The sequence below is a fragment of the Pseudorca crassidens genome, chromosome 12 (assembly GCF_039906515.1).
Source record: "Pseudorca crassidens isolate mPseCra1 chromosome 12, mPseCra1.hap1, whole genome shotgun sequence".
NCBI lineage: Eukaryota > Metazoa > Chordata > Mammalia > Artiodactyla > Delphinidae > Pseudorca > Pseudorca crassidens.
The window spans coordinates 62,447,629-62,465,243 of record NC_090307.1 but is presented as its reverse complement, the minus strand read 5'-3'; positions in this window follow the sequence as shown (position 1 = coordinate 62,465,243).

The window sequence follows — 17,615 nt, the reverse complement described above, 5'->3', positions numbered from 1 at the left end:
CAATGTCTCTGTTACCAAAAAAATAGAATCAGGGCATGAAAACTCTTTTCTCAGAGAATATGACTTTATCACTGTTAAACCATTTGTATCTTGAGTGATTTTACAACTAGTATAATATGGTAAAATTTTGTTCAGGAAAGGGAACCAAACAGGAGTTTTTCTAGTCAAAATGCAAGTTGTTGTGTATCAGCTTGAGATTATAACTTATATGATGGGTATTATGAGGTGGATATATTCACAATAGACCTTAACATACAATTGGGAAGCATTAAACTATTCCTACAGGTTTGGGGCTTATTTATTTTTTAAATTATATTTCCCAGTGTAATATCTGCTCATATGATAACATTCTATGAGAATCCAACAGTACAACTGTGAATTTATATAAACGTTTCTTGGTCCTATTTTCTGTACAATGTATGGTTTTTGACTTTGGAAGGACTGAAGAAAGAGAAATCTAATAGGTTTCTGAAAAAGATTCCAAATCCCTGAAGTGCTGGTGCTAATTCTTCATCCCTTAGGTCATTTTTATATAAATGTATAAACATATGGGCGATACCCTAGCAACTACCAAGGACACGTCAGCGGAAAGTCATCCAACGGCATTCCACAGCCCTGACCCCTCCCTGAGCGGGAGCCCTGGACACTGCCCTACCCCTCCGTGGAAACAGACAATTTCTAATGTACATCTAACTGAATGTATAAGGGGGGAAAAGAGAAACACAAAACACAAACTCAATGGCTTTCACAGAATTGGATTCCTCTACAGTTACAAGGGCAGAATTGATTATGGATATTTCTGAATTGTCAAAACTGGGAAAAGTCTTCATTAAGAAAAAAAAATGTGAGACATCTAACTGGTGAGTCAATTGATAGATTGAGTTGATCCCCGCTGAAGTATTAAAACGACAGGTTTCACATATTATCATTGTGAAGTATTTGCGTTTGGATTGAGAATGCTAGAGAGTTAAAATCCTCTCAAGATTTAAGGAATGTACCCCAAATTGTGGCCCTTCAGGAATTTTATGCCCTGAGATGACAGGGAGATATTTTGGGAAAGGCAGTCCCGCACCCTGTACAGTTGCCCACTAGAAAGCCCTGGGGCTGGCTCCCCTGAGAAGTCTCACTAGAGACAAATTATGTCAATGTTTGGTATGTCATTCCATCCATATGAAACATTCCATGAAGAACATATTTGGACATGATCTTCATATTTTACTTAACAATTGCTACTTCAATAACCCGGGTCTCCAAATGTCTGGGCAAAAAGTAAAATGTTTCAGATTAAACTGAAATGGAATTTCTTCTATGCATGTGGACTGCAGCCACATTTTATCATAGAATATATCCATGTGATATCCTGATCACGCTTTACTAACTGCACTTTTGATATCTGCTCCGTCCCCTCATCATGGATTCGTTCATTACTCTCTGTGGCGAGCCCTTCCTCTGCCGCCCTTGTTACCAAGGCTACAGTTACCATGGTTACAACAGTGCAGGGACAGAAGGACCCTTGTTCTCATAGGTCATTCTCATCATGGAAAACAAGGAATTTACTATATTCTGTTTGAGGGTAAATTTTGGATAAGAAGTTATAGGAAAGGCGCCAATTAAATTTAGGTGTATTTTTTTAACCCCTAAATATTTCTTGCCAGTCGGAAAGCTATGACATCGAGTGACTCAGAATGGCACCAACTGCAGACCAATTTTGGGCAACTGCACAGAATTGTACAGAGAAAAACACTAGCTATCTCATTAATCAATTATTTATTAAACACGATAATGGTTAATTTTATGTGTCAACCTGTTTAGGCCACGGTACCCAGATATTTGGTCAAACATTGTAGATGTTGCTGTGAAGGTATTTTTTAGATGAGATTAACATTTAAATCAATAAATGGAGCTGGGTAGATGACCCTCAAAAATGTGGCTGGGTCTCATCCAATCAGTTGAAGACCTTTTCAGAACAAAGACTGAGGTCCTACGGACAGGAGGAGATTCTGCCAGTGCCTACCTTCCAACTGCAGCACCATCTCTCCCTGGGCCTCCAGCCTGCCAGCTCAGCAGATCTGGACCTGCTGGCCTCCATAGCGGCCAGTTCCGTAAAATATATCTCTCTTTCTCTGTCTCTGTTTCTCTCTTGGTCTCTCTTGGTATAGATAGATAGGTAGATAGGTAGATAGATAGATAGATAGATGATAGCTAGCTAGATAAATAGATGGATGGATGGATAGATAGATCGATTGATTGATGGATGATAGATATATAGCTACATCCTACTAGTTCTGTCTCTCTGGAGAACCCTAATTAATACAAACACCTGAATCACTTGGAGAGCTGCTGAACCTCTTTGCAATCCAGAGTTTATTTCAAGACTTTTAAAAAGCCAAGTGTACGAAAAGAAGGAGCAAAACTTGTGAGCTTTGCCCATTTATGAAGCATGTTCACATACATATGATTAAACCTTCATGCAACTTTGAATTTCTCATTATCACCAATTTACAAATAAGGAATCAGAGGCTCAGAGAATTTAAATAACTTGTGCAGCCTTATACAGTAAACACATGAGAAAGCCAGGAAACTAAACATAATATGAAATCTAGTATATTTTTAACCTTTTATTTTGAAAAAATTTTAAACATCAGAAGAGTACAGAGAAGAATATAGTGTTATCTACCCATTACCTAGATTTAACAATTAACATTCATACGTTTTATTCATCTTTTTCTTTTCTTTTGCTGGAAAGTTTTTTTATAGACATGTTCTTTCATCTTCAAATACCTAGAATGTAATTCTTAAAAAATAAAGAGTTTTCTTACTTAACTGTAGCAGCAGTATCACACGAAACCTAATTAGCAGTAATTCCCCTCTGACCAACTAATACTCAGCCTATGCTCAGATTTTCACAATTGCATCAAATTGTCTTTGACAGCTGGTTTACTCAAACCAAACTTCAACTGAGGTTACGCTTACATTTGGTTGTTTAAAAATTTTTTTTCCTTTAATTTAGAACAGTACTCTCTGCTTTTAATCTTGACATTCACTTGTTGATGTGAATTGCTGACCCATTTATTCTCCCACTTTCTAGAATTCTGTTTTCTCCAGAGGCTGTGTAATTTGCTCCTCTATCCCCTGTATTTCGATCATCTGGAAGTTAGATGTTAAAACGTGATTATATTCAGGTTAAACATCTTCTCACTCTACTATCACCCTGATTTCTCGGCAGAAAAATTTTACCCACACTAATTATCCATTTAGCTCTGTCAGTGACTTTTTTGTTGGGGAAGTTGAGAAACGAGGAAATACGTTAAGGAAGACGCTGGGTGACTGGGGCAGGTCTGGTGCTCACACAGATTCACGTCAGAAGGGCTCGCTGCCTCTTGCTGGGTCACCTACTGACTGAAGACCACTGGTGTCCTAATCTCTTTGTATTATAATAAAGGAGCGAGGCTCCACTTATGAGAATACAAAGTAAGTGCTATTAGTCTGCCAGCCAAAGACAGACTTTTTCCAGACATTCACAGAGGTCTGCACAGCTGCGGGCTCTTTAGTGGCCGACAGCTTCCCCGGGGCACAGGAGCGTCTGTGGCTGCAGATCCGTGTACTGGAACCCCACGTAGGGATTACACCTGTGGCCTGGCTTTATGATAACTGTTCTCCAATTAGCTGAGTTGACCGCTGTTTACAAAAGAATTTACTAAAAAGATATGATGTCTGGAATTTAAGGACTTCGCCTTTCACATCTTTCTCCTTAATTGTACCTCCACCAATATTTTCTTTTCTGTGGAAATAAATTGTAATTTCACTTCTAAAGATGGAGTCAGCGTGAGATGGAAAATGTGAATTCCATGCTTAATTCAAGAGACATTTTGTTTGTTTCAAATATTGGGGAGGATAGGCCCTGGGAGAGAAAATTAATAAGTATCTTCTTAAAAACAGTTGCAAATTCCTTTGGACAACAACTGCTTAAAAGCATTAGATTTGAGGGTGCTGGGTTTCAGTCAATAAACAGTTGAGCTCCCACTAAGTGTAAGGTAGTTTGTTAGGGGCTCTGTGGGGACTGCAGGGAGGGCTTTATTTGTAATCACGCATGATCCACCACAGGTGACAGGGTCCCCTGCCTAGCGCCCTGCCGGGGCGTGTTTCCCGCAGAAAGTTCTTTAAAGTAGCTTCGTGAGTTTGGTGTCTGGTACCTGAGGAAGCAGTTCCTAGGCACTTTCACTACACTGTATCATCGGGCTCCCCAAATACCTAAAGTTCAGAGCGTCACAGGGAGGTCACAGTTGTGGGGTGGCTCGTAATCAGGGGACAGAGACCCTGGAGGTTCCCAGCACGTGGTCCCCGACAGCGGGGAGGCGGGTGAGAGTGATCCTTATTTTACAAAAGAAAAATTTTAAGTCCCTTTTGTAAACTATGTGCCTGGCAGATACGAGCCCATAATAATTACATGTTTTCTCAATTAACAAATAAGTGAATTAAAGTCACACAGCTGACAGGTGGCAGCGAGGGTTAGGGCCCCCCGCTGTTCCTTCAACCCCACATTTTGTGTGTTCTGAGTTGATTATATGTGGCCAGAGTAGGTTGCTTGTGGTATTTAAACAGCAAATAGCTCAGCCCCATTCCTTGATTTGTAGGACTCCAAGAAAAGGTTTTAATCCAAGGCAATACCAGCAACCTTGGGGACCTTCCAGGGAATTTTCTCCCCCCTTGACTTGAGAGCACGCCCCATGATTGATGGATTCAGTTCAGATACTGTGTGTCTCGCAGGTGAACCTTACCAAAAAGAGCAATATCGTCGTTCTTTAATTTTGTGAAAACAAAGATTTCTCCCCTGCAAGGAAGAAGATCAGAGAGGCCGTATCCTAGATGTCACTTCGGCATTCCCAAAGGTACAGATGCTTTTTAGAAGTGTAATGCGGTGTCTTTCAATTGTTGTCTTTTTCATCTACTTTGCATTCTTTTTTTATATAATTTTTTTTTTTTTTTTTTGTGGTACGTGGGCCTCTCACTGCTGCGGCCTCTCCCGTCGCGGAGCACAGGCTCCGGACGCACAGGCTCAGTGGCCATGGCTCACGGGCCCAGCCGCTCCGTGGCATGTGGGATCTTCCCGGACCGGGGCACGAACCCATGTCCCCTGCATCGGCAGGCGGACTCTCAACCACTGCTCCACCAGGGAAGCCCTGCATTCTTTTTTTAATATTTATTTTATTGAAGTGTGGTTGATTTACAATGTTGTGTTAGTTTCTACTGTACAGCAAAGTGATTCAGTTATACACATGTATTTTTCATATTCTTTTCCATTATGGTTCATCATAGGATATTGAATATAGTTCCCTGTGCTACACAGTAGGTCCTTGTTGTTTATACTTTGCATTCTTAATGTAAAGCTGTAAACACTGCTGCTAGTTAGGGATGAAGAGCTTGGTTGCTTGGCCCTAATCCAATCCTGCAGCCTCTCCCAGGCTTGTCTCATCCAGGGGCTGCTGAGCTGGGTCTGAAGGGATTTAGGACACGGGTCTCTTGGTTTCTTGTTCCCTTTTCTTTCAATGCAGAGGAGTCTCGTATGGAAACAATCATACATTCTTATGACATGAAATTTTGAAAATCTCAAGTTACCACCCCTTCTATTTTTTAAACTTTTTCCTTGCAAAGTAGTATGTGTTCAGAAGAGGAAGTCTGCAAATTTGCAAAGAAGCAATTGCTTTCAATGCAGGTTTGTGAGATGAGTCCATGCTTTCATCACAAGCTTTCTGTGTGTCATTGGTCCTCAAAGTGTGGCAAGCAGCATCGGCAGATGTCAGAAATGCACATTCTCGGGCCCCACCCCAGACCCACTGAATCAGAGACTCTGGGGTGGTGCCCAGCAATCTGCTTTGAAAAGCCCTCCAGGGGATTCTTAGAAGCTACAGCATGAGGACCACTGATGTAAGAACCGTGCAAGGTACTCGGCAGGCAGCTAGGCTCCCTAACCTGAGAGTGAATTCCTGGTAAACTCAAGCATGTCAGTTACATAATCTACTCAATATGATACTTGTTGAAATACCTTATGTCCTTAAATAATCATCTTTAGTCAACAAAACAATTTAAATAAATGCGCTACAGAAATCGCTCACACATCCTTGTGCTGGTCCTCAGGTCTGAGACAGACGTGGCAGCATGGCCAGCAGACATGGGGCCGGACATGGAAACACAGCCCAGGAGCTCTTTCACTGCGTGGCCAGACCTGCAGACAAACTCCAGTTGTGCGGTTTCAATAGACTTTTCACAATAGACTGTGATCAGGGGTCAGTGGTCATGGATTAACCAGAATATGTTTATAAGGAATCTGTTCATCCTGCTAAACTGGGATTCCCTAGAGGTGAACCTATAAACAGACAAAGAACTAGGCCCTCAGCGAATTCCACTAAGTCTTTAAATCAGCTCATGTGGAAACGTTTATGTAAAATAAAGTGAAAAAAAATCACAGTAAAAAATGGGTCCATGGGGGGGCTTCCCTGGTGGCGCAGTGGTTGAGAATCCGCCTGCCGATGCAGGGGACATGGGTTCGTGCCCCGGTCCGGGAAGATCCCACATGCCGCGGAGCGGCTGGGCCCGTGAGCCATGGCCGCTGAGCCTGCGCGTCTGGAGCCTGTGGTCCGCAATGGGAGAGGCCACAACAGTGAGAGGCCCGTGTACCGCAAAAAAAAAAAAAAGGGTCCATGTACATTAAGCAAAGATTGAAAGTAAGTTAGAAATTATGACAGTTATTAAAAATTCAAAATTGAGGTTCCTTTTTTCTTCCATGTTGCCTACAGACCTACTTTCAAATGTTTGCACCTACTTTAAAACTTCTGACTGAGACAGAAGAGTTGAGTTTCTGAAACCCAGAAGGACCAGGTTTCAGCCCTGACTCTGCCACTGACACCCACACCTCCTAAGCGAGGTCTCTACGGAGTCAAAGCATCAGGCCCATCTTCATTGGTGAATGGGAGCTAACACCTGCCCTTGGATCTCACGGGCTGTTTCGCTTAACAACAGAGGGGCTGTAATAACTTACACAGGGGCTTCATAGACTGTAAAATGAAAAAAGAAAGGATGATTTTATCAGGCACTCAGCAGTTCTGGACTCTGGCAATTCTATTTTTTTTTTTAAGATTTTTTTTTTTTTGATGTGGGCCATTTTTAAAGTCTTTATTGAATTTGTTACAATATTGCTCCTGTTTTATGTTTTGGTTTTTTGGCGCGAGGCATGTGGGATCTTAGCTCCCCGACCAGGGATCAAACCCGCACCCCCTGCATTGGAAGGCGAAGTGTTAACCATTGTACCTCCAGGGAAGTCCCGGGCAATCCTATTAATTAAATGTCCTTTGTAGGTAGTGACCTGTAGTAGCTAATGAGGAAGTGAAATAGTGACCAACAGCTGTCTTACTGACCAGGCTGCAACTCCCTGTGTCCTGGGAAGCACAGTGACACCATTACCAGGCAGGCGGTGAGAACAGAAGCAAACGAATATGGAAACTAACATTTATTACACACTTACTGTGTGTCAGGTGCAGGTAACCCTTTCCCTAAATCAGGTCATCTAATCGTCCCAGCCACCCTAGTGACAGTCCTGTTCCCATTATACAGCTGAGCTAAGTGAAGCTCACGGGTGACAGAGTGGGGAGGTATGATTGGACACCGGGTCCATGTCGTTTCTGGTGTCCTCTCACCACACTGGACATCTGATAAAATTGACACGTGGTGCTCCGTGTCTTTCACAGTGGCCTTGAGGGCCTTATTTTCTTGTCCTGCTTGCTCATCTGAGTCTGGCCTGGAGTCCTCAGCTCCACTCCCTCCCCTGAAAGAAATGTCAGGTGACCGTGACCCCAAAAAACTGCAGAACGTTTTTTTTTAATTTATTTTATTTATTTATTTTTGGCTGCATTGGGTCTTTGTTGCTGCACGCAGGCTTTCCCTAGTTGTGGCGAGCGGGGGCTACTCTTCGTTGCGGTGTGCAGGCTTCTCATTGCAGTGGCTTCTCTTGTTGTGGAGGACGGGCTCTAGGCATGTGGGCTTCAGTAGTTGTGGTGCGTGGGCTCAGTAGTTGTGGCCCACGGGCTCAGTTGCTCCACGGCATGTGGGATCTCCCTGGACCAGGGATCGAACCTGTGTCCCTTGAAATGTCAGGCGGATTCTTTTTTTTTAATAAATTTATTTATTATTTATTTATTTATTTTTGGCTGCGTTGGGTCTTCATTGCTGTGCACGGGCTTTCTCTAGTTGCGGTGAGCGGGGGCTACTCTTCGTTGTGGTGCACTGGCTTCTCATTGCAGTGGCTTCTCTTGTTGCAGAGCACAGCCTCTAGGTGCACAGGCTTCAGTAGTTGTGGTGCACAGCCTCAGCAGGTGTGGCACACAGGCTCAGTAGTTGTGGCTCATGGGCTCTAGAGCGCAGGCTCAGTAGTTGTGGCGCACAGGCTTAGTTGCTCCGTGGCATGTGGGATCCTCCTGGACCAGGGCTGAAACCTGTGTCGCCTGCATTGGCAGGCGGATTCTTAACTACTGCACCATCAGTGAAGTCCCTGCAGAACTTTTTTGATGCAGTTACATCTCTCAGTGGACATCTGAGCTTGTAATCTGGGGGGAACCTGGAAGGTTGGTATTTTCAGGGTCTTGTTTGTTGGGAGAGGTAGGAAGATGCCACGGTCCCCCTACGCAACCAGGCAGTGCTCTCCTGAGGTGTCGCCAATTCCGGCCTCCAAGACTAGGTACTTGTGGTCCCTCAGCTTCAGTCTCCTTGTCCATAAAGTGGGAGCAACCACAGGCCTTGCCTCGCTGCTCTTTGGTGTACAGCTGTGTTGAATTTCAGCAGAATCTCAGGAGGAAGCTGCAGGCCGAGGTGACCGGGTTGGCAGGTCGCTGGTCTCCAGAGGCCGTGGTGAGCTGACCTGGGGCTTGGTCACAGGGGGTGGGGAGCTAGAGGCAAGATCCTGGGTGCAACCAATGGGCCGTAGTTGTTTAAGTCACTGCATCTTTGATGCATTTTGCTCATAAACCCGCCACCTGCAGAGAGTGGAGGCGACCGCCAAGCCCCCCTCCCACCTCCACCGTCTCCCCCACTCCCATACTTCTCACACCGGAGGATGACATACCCGCTACTAGGTGACTGCATCCACAGAGGAGGAGTCCCCCCAGCGCTGCCGCCGGGTCTGCCTGGGGAGCACGCTTCACCTAGGGCCTCTGACCAGTTATTTTTTTTGCCCAGCCAGGACTTCTCAGAATAAATTGAGATAAAGGTAAAGGTTTATTTATCCTTCCACATCTCCAGTGAGCATTAATGCTATTTGACTAAAAAGAATGATGCTAAACCCTGCCCTCGAAGGAGGCGTGGGGTCCTGGGTGGGCTGGTCTGGATTGGTTTGTGGGGTTTCAGGGCCTGAGTCCAGAGGCCTGCACAGACCCGAGATACAATATCCTTGAGAGATGTGACTTGAAAGCTGTGGACACCAACCAAAGGGTCCTCCGTCTAGAGGTAATTCAGGGAGGAAAACTCCAAGTTCAAGCTGGGCAGATGGAGGCAGGGAGGCCGGGAGGCAGAGAAGCCTTGAGCAGAGTGTGGGAGGCTGGGCCCTTCCCAGGCTCTGCTTCCTGTGCTGAGGTCCATAAAGCCTCCCGCCCAGCACCCCGCCCTAAAGGCATCGTCGCTCGCTAACCCGCTAACCTCAGTTAGGGGCCTACTTGCTCTCCCAGGTGGATCCACTCGCAGCAGCTCTGTCCGCCACTAAGCAGAGGCGGTCGGGCTTCTCACCACTTCATCTACCATTTCCCATCCAGTTCCCTCTCCCCTTGATCCAGTCAAGGCCCATTTGGCCTTGGTATTTGCATGTGGCCCAGTTTTTAACCTTGGGACCCGCTTGAAGACCCTGGTGTGCACCCCCACCCCAAGTCCTCCCGGTCTATGATCACGTAAAGTAGTGTATCTGTCTCAGCTTGGGTGCCAGCACTGGGCCCTGGTCCACTGGCTGGTGCTGGGCCAGCGGGCGCGTTGAGATCTTTCAGAGAAACATCTCTTTCCACTGCATCATTATGGTGTGCTAGGAAAATACTTTATCTCAAAGCCAGAGCTCCTGCATCTGTGTTCTTTCCCCCTTACCTCTTCAGGATCCCCTGACTCTCACCCTGCCCAGGGTAGTCAAATAAACGTATATACTGCATATACATTTTTCATACATAAATTTTTTTATTGATAAAATATGCATAAGATTTATCACTTTTAAGTATACAGTTCAGTGGCATTAAGTACATTCATATTGTTGGGCAACCACCAGCACCATCCATCTCCAGAACTTTTTCATCTTCCCCAGACTGAAACCCTATCTATGAATTTGACTGTTCTAGGCACCTTATGTAGGTGGAATCATACAGTATTTCTTTTTTGGGACTGGCTTATTTCACTTAGCAGAATGTCTTCAGGGTCTACCTATGTTGTGGCATGTGTCATAATTTCCTTCCTTTTTAAGGCTGAATAAGAGTCCATTGTACATACAGACCACACTTTGTTTACCTACTCCTCCATCACTGGACACCTGGGTTGCTTCTATCTTTTGGCTCTTGTGAATAGTGCCACTATGAATATGGGTGTGCAAATATCTGTTTGAGTGTGTGCTTTCAGTTCTTTGGGGTGTATGCTCAGAAGTGGAATTGGTGGATTATATGGTGATTCTGTGCTCAATTTTTTTGAGAAACTGACATGTTATTTTCCACAGCAGCTGCACCATCATACATTCTCACCAGCAATGCATGAGTGTCCCAGTTTCTCTATATCCTTGCCAATGCTTGCTACTTCCTTCCTTCCTTCCTTTCTAATAATAGTCATCCTAATGAGTGAGAAGTAGTCTCTCATTGTGGTTTTGATTTGCATTCTCCTAATAATTAGTGATATTGAACATCTTTTCACGTGCGTATATCTTCTATGTCTATTGAAGTCTGTTGCTCCCTAAATATATAAAATAAGTTTTACTGTCATTCAAGAAAACTCACTTCTTGTAGCTTTTTAATATATATACCAAACATTTTCATCTTATAATCACAGGCTAATGTCTCTTATCAACCCACATTGATTTGGGAGGTGTTGAAAAATAGAAAGAAACTAGATAATCATGTGACATGCACGTCAATATGCATATACACACCATGTTTATTCATTATGTACATTTGAACAGTGCCCTGAATACATATCATGACCAAACGCCAAATGACCAGATCTTAAAAACAACACTCAACCAAAGCCGGGAGAACTCCAGCTTCACTCAAAGCTGAGGCAGGAGCTCAGTATCAGCATCACAGATTAAGCTTCTGAAGTACAAAAATAAATGGCATGTTATAAAAAAATTAAGATAATTTTACCCTTAAATATTTTAGTAACCAGTATTTTCAAGTTTGACATTATATTATAGAAATAAAATCTGTCAATGTTGTCCATACTACTTCTGTAGTCACCCGACCGCACATGTATGAGACTCAGTTGTCACCAGTACGCTGAATGACAGCACTAATCTTTGTGCATAACAGAATGTAATTGGGGAAAATGGTTTTCCGTAATTTATTTGCTTGAAGGAACTGACTACCCAGGAAAATCTCAAAAATACCTTATCTTCAACTACCAAAAAAATGGCTGGCAGACCATAACAAAAAATATGATAAGCTTTTTATTTTAATTTGTAGTTTCTGTGGCCTCAAATCTATAAGAAATTGTTTTCTTGGCAGTATTCTTGTGGCATCTATTTTTAAGTTTATTAGAAGGAAAAAAATGGATTTGGGATACCTAGTTCTCTAATATTTTTTCCCTACTGTTTATACACTTTAGTGTATCTATTTGGATTAAAGATAGTTCATTATGGGTGTATTGTATGTTGTTTTGGATTTTTTTCTCCTTGTAAAATTGAGATGGCAGAGTTTACATTATGATTTTAATGTCACTCATGAGATGTGTAGAGCTTTCAAATAGGATTTTGGGGGAAAAGATTCTTGGCTTAAAGGGGGGTTTTAAAAAACTTAAAAATCAAAAGCAGTTCTTACAGATTATTTTGTTTAATCATAGGATCATGAGTACAACAAAACTCTGAAAAGCTAGGAATCATGATATAATCACTATTACCTTATGTTCGTAATTAAATTTTTATATAAATTTATTGGCTCCAAAAGTACATAATGTTCTTTCTCAAATTAACTATCTAAAACACTCTTTATAAAATAATAGCTTTCACAGTATTCATTTATATTGCAGCATTCACTCTGGCAGTTATGAATTTATGTAGCTCTTTGACAGAATTTCAGAACAGGAAGCACATAAGGAGATTTTCCTCCAAGTTATATTTAGACTGCTTAATTATATTTGAAAGGGCATCTTCAGATAATAACAAATCCATATCACGGTTATTCCTATTATTGACATTGTCACATTGATTGCATGCGCTGGGGCCCTGGGCGCACACGTGGTCACTGAGCTGCGCAGTCTCGGGGATGCCGGAAATGACGTAGGAGCGGCGGGGGCTCCCCCACCCCCACTGCCTGGCTGAAATCCCGCAGAAGTTAAAAGCACGAAGGCTGGAGTCAAATGCCATTGCCTCCCTAAAATACGCGTTATTTATTTCTAAACCGGCAGAAGGATGGACGTGAAAGTTGCGTGAGCACGGGGCGCCCAGTCCATCCGGAGAAGCGTTAAATTGGGGGTGGGCATCCTTTCCCTTTGCTGAGGCGCAGTGACAGCTAAAGATAGGGAGCCATCAGAGCTCACCTGGAGGTACCCACGCTGCCCCGTACAGCGGCGACGTGGATGCGCAGGTGCGCGGCGCGGACGGTGACCTGAGGGTTCTCTGTGCATCTCACCACGTGCAGCCGCGGTCTGCACTGTAAAGTGAAGACGCTTTACAGGTATTCACTCCTTCGTCCCTCACAACAGACCGCGGGAAAGGCACTTGTATTTTACAATTTACACTTAGCAGACCTGGAAACCACATCGGAAGGGGGTGTGGCGACCGCTCCCCATCCACGGACCCAGGACGCGGAGCCCCTGCCTTTGGATGGAGGCGGGAGCACTTCCCTCTCTCTCCAGTTTCAGGCTCGGGGACTCTCACCCGAGGGGCTTGGGGGGCAGGGAGGGCCTGAGCATCCTAAGCGGGCGGCTGAGGACCCGAAGGGGAGGGAAGAAACCAAGGGTGCGCGCGGTGCCTCTAACCTGCCTGGGGAGCCCTGCTTCAAAAACAAAAGTAGTACTAAATAATCAAATTAAGTCAGGTAAATACTTCCTTTTCCTCTTCTGGTTTCCCGTCCCTCGCCCCTCCCGCTCTTCCTCCTCCTTTTTCTTCTTCTGCTTTTCCTCCTCCTCCCTGCCCCTCCCCCCTTCCTCCCTTCATGTCCCTCCCGCTCCTTCTCCTCCTACTTCTCTTCATTTATTTCTCCCCAAAGATGATATGGAGAAAAATTCAGAGTGTTTAAAGTTCTTTGGTGCTGGGTTAGGTTTTGTCACCCAAATTTTTCAGGAAGAGGCAAATTCTTTTTTTTAAATACATTTTTAAAAATCGTGTGTGTGGGGAAGACATTAAATTTACCATCTTAACCATTTTAAAGTGTACAGTTCTGTAGTGTTCAGTGCATTCACATTATTTGCGTGCTTAGTAAACTTTTAAAAGTCAAAGTAAAACATGCATGCAGAAAAAAATGGCCCAAATCATAAGACATACCATGAAAAATTATCACAGAGCGTTCACTCATAGGCAGCCTCCACTCAGGCTAAGAAATGGAATATTCCCAATACCCTCTCAAGCGCTGCTCAGGCCCTCTTCCCGTCATTAGCCGTGCCCCCAAAGGCAGCCTTTAAACTGACTTCTAACACCAAAGGTTAGTTTTGCCCATTTAAAATTTTTGAATAGGTGGGATCGCACAGAATGTATTCTGCAGCATCTGGCTTCTTTCAATTAGCAGTACGTCTGTGAGAGGCATTCATTTCATAGCGTGTGGCCGTGGTTCATTCATCTCCGTTGCTATATGGCATTCCATAACACGAATATAGCAGAGTTTTATTTACCCATTCTAATGTTGATGGGCACTTGGATTTTTTCTAGTTTGTGGGCTTGTTACAAATAGCAGTGGTACGTACATGTCCCTTGGAATGGAATTGCTGGATCATAGGTTCTGCATGTGTTTGACTTTAGTAAATATTGCCAAATATTTTCTAAAGTGGTTGTACCAATTTCCATTCCCAAGAGCATTGTATAAAAGTCGCGTTGCTGTATGTGGAAGGAAGAATAATGCCCACACCCCTCTCCCTGCCCAAAATGATGTCCATGTCCTTGTTCCTAGAACCTGTGAATATGTTACCTTATGTGGCAAAAGGACTTTGCAGCTGTGATTAAGTTACGGATCTTGATGGAGAGAGATCATGCTGGATGACACAGGTGGGCCCGTGTCATCACAGGTTCTTAAATGTGGAACAGAAAGGAAGCGGGTCAGAGGCAAATGTGACCGTGGAAGGGTGGACACAGAGATGCAATTTTGCCGGCCTTGAAAATGAAAGGAGGCCAAGAGCCCAGGACCATGAGGGTCTCTAGAAGCAAAAAAGGCAAAGAAATGGATTCTCTTCCAGACCCTCCAGAAAGTAGTGCAGTTTCTGACACCTCCATAAGCCCAGTGAAACTGTGTCAGGCTTCTGACCCACTGAACTCTGAGATAATAAATTCGAGTTGCCTGAAGCCACTAAATTTTTAGTAATTTGTTACAGCGTCAATAGGAATATAAGACTCCACATCCTCAACAGTACTTGATATTACCTTTTAAGTTATTTTTATTCTGATGGGTGTTTTATGGTATCTCATTGTTTTAACTTACATTTCCCTGATGAGAAGTGAGATTGAGCACCTTTTCATGTGTTTACTTGCCATGTGGATATACTCTTTTATGAGCTGCTTGTTTGCATATATTGCCTGGGTTCCTATTGGATTGTCTGTCCTTTTCTTAATGACCTGTAGTTTTGTGACTATTCTGAAGATACACTCTTTTCAGTTATGTGTGTTGCAGTTATCTGCCACTTGATAGCTTGTGTTCTCTTAATAGTGTCTTTGGGTAACAGAACTTCTAATATGGTCCAATTTATCTTTTTCCTGCATGGTCAGTGTTACTGTGTTTGAAATAATTCCCTATCCCAAGGCCAGGAAGATATTCTCCTGTGTTATCTTTTGAACCTTTTTATTTTAATTGGAGTATAGTTGACTTACAATGTTGTGTTAGTTTCAGGTGTACAGCAAAGTGATTCAGTTATACATATACACATATCTATTCTTTTTCAGATTCTTTTCCCATTTAGGTTATTACAGAATATTGAGTAGAGTTCCCTGTGCTATATAGTTTGTCCTTGTTTATTATCTATTTTATATATATGTGTATATGTTAATCCCAACCTCCTAATTTATCCCTCCCCCCCCCCACCTTTCCTCTCTTTTGAAGCTTTATTGCTTTCATATTTGTGTCTCAGCTCCTCTGGAATTGATTTTTGTATATGGAGTGAGGTAGGCATCGAGTTTCATTTTTTGTCCTCATCTGACACCCCAGTTGACCCAGCTCCCAGCTCTGCTGCACTGCTTTTGTCTGTCTCTTGCTACTCTGTGTTGCCACTGTTATCATAAATCAGGCATCCACATGTGTGTGGGTCTGCTTCTGGACTCTTCATTTTGTTTTATCAGTCTGTTTGTTTATGTTCACTCCAATACCACACTCTCTTAAGTATTGTAGTTTTGATGTAAGCATGGATATACAATAGAGGAAGTTCTTCCCATATTGTCGTTCTTCAAAATTAGTAATAGCATTTCTAATTTTTTTTTTTTTTAGAATGGCCCTTTGTATTTTTTTTTTTTTTTGCCTTGGCCCTTTGCATTTTTGCCTTGGCCCTTTGCATTTCCACACAGACATTTAGAATCAGATTGTCACTATCCACACACAACAAAAAATTGCTCAAATTTTGATTGGGAATGAATTGAATCTGTGAACCAATTTGGAAGACAATTGACATCTTTACAAAATTGAATTTTCTAATCTGTGGCCTTGCTGTAGCCTTATATATATATTTTTAAGACTTTAATAGATTAATTTATCTCAATAATTTCTCTAGTTTTCTATATAATGGTCCTGCATATCTTTCTCTAGATTTGTTTGTAGAATTTGACTTTTTTTAAATCGAAGTATAGTTGATTTACAATGTTGTATTAGTTTCAGGTGTACAGAAAAGTGATTCAGTTATACATATATTCTTTTTCAGATTCTTTTCCATTTTAGATTATTATAAGATTTTGAATATAGTTCCCTGTGCTACACAGTAGATCCTTGTTGATTATCTATTTTACTTATAATAGTGTGTCTATGTTAATCCCAAATTCCTAATTTTATCCTTCCCCCCATTTAGGATTTGATTTTTTTTTTAAATTTATTTATTTATTTATTTTTGACTGTGTTGGGTCTTCGTTTCTGTGCGAGGGCTTTCTCTAGCTGCGGCAAGCGGGGGCCACTCTTCATTGCGGTGTGCGGACCTCTCACTATCGAGGCCTCTCGTTGCGGAGCACAGGCTCCAGACGCGCAGGCTCAGTAGTTGTGGCTCACGGGCCTAGTTGCTCCGCGGCATGTGGGATCTTCCCAGACCAGGGCTCGAACCCGTGTCCCCTGCATTGGCAGGCATGATCCTCAACCACTGCACCACCAGGGAAGCCCAGGATTTGACTTTTTTAAATGCTATTGCAAAGGGCATCAAATTTTAAATTTTTGTGTATAACTATTGGGTGCTGACATATAATTATAGAATTGACCTTGTATGCAGTGACTTTGCTAAATTTACTTCTTAATTTTAAGTTTATTTTCAGATTCTTGTATTTTCAACATATACAATCACATCATTTGTGAATAAAGACAGCTTTACTTTGGAAGAGCCACATTTGATGTAGGGGATATGGAAAAACTGGGTCTCTCATGCATTACTGACAGGAATATGAAATGGTGTGGCTGCTTGGACAATAGTTGGCAATTCCTCAAAATATTAAAGTTACCATATGATCCAGCAATTCCAATCTAGGTATATACCCAAGAGAATTGAAAGCATACATTTACATAAAAACTTGCATGTGAATGTTTATAGTTGCATTATTCATAATAACTAAAAAGTGGAAACAACCCAAATATCCATCAACTGATGAGTGGATAAATAACATGGTGTATATGAATACAAAGAAATATTATTCATCAATAAAAAGGAATGACATACTGATCCATGCTACGATATAGGTGAAATTTGAAACCATGATGCTAAGTGAAAGAAGCCAGTCCACATGCTGTATCAATCTGTTTATATAGAAGGTCCAGAGCAGGCAAATCGGTACAGACAGGAAACAGATTAGTGGTAGCCAGGGGCTAGTGGTGTGTGGGGGTGGTAGTGGTGGGTGACTGCTAATGGGCTCAATGAGAGAGCCCGCGTGTCGCAAACTGCAGAGCCCACACGCCCTGGAGCCCACGTGACACAACTAAAGCGAAAACCCGCACGCCGCAACTAGAGAGAAGCCTGCACACAACGAAGAGCCTACACTGCAAAGAAAGATCCCGCATGCTGCAACTAAGACC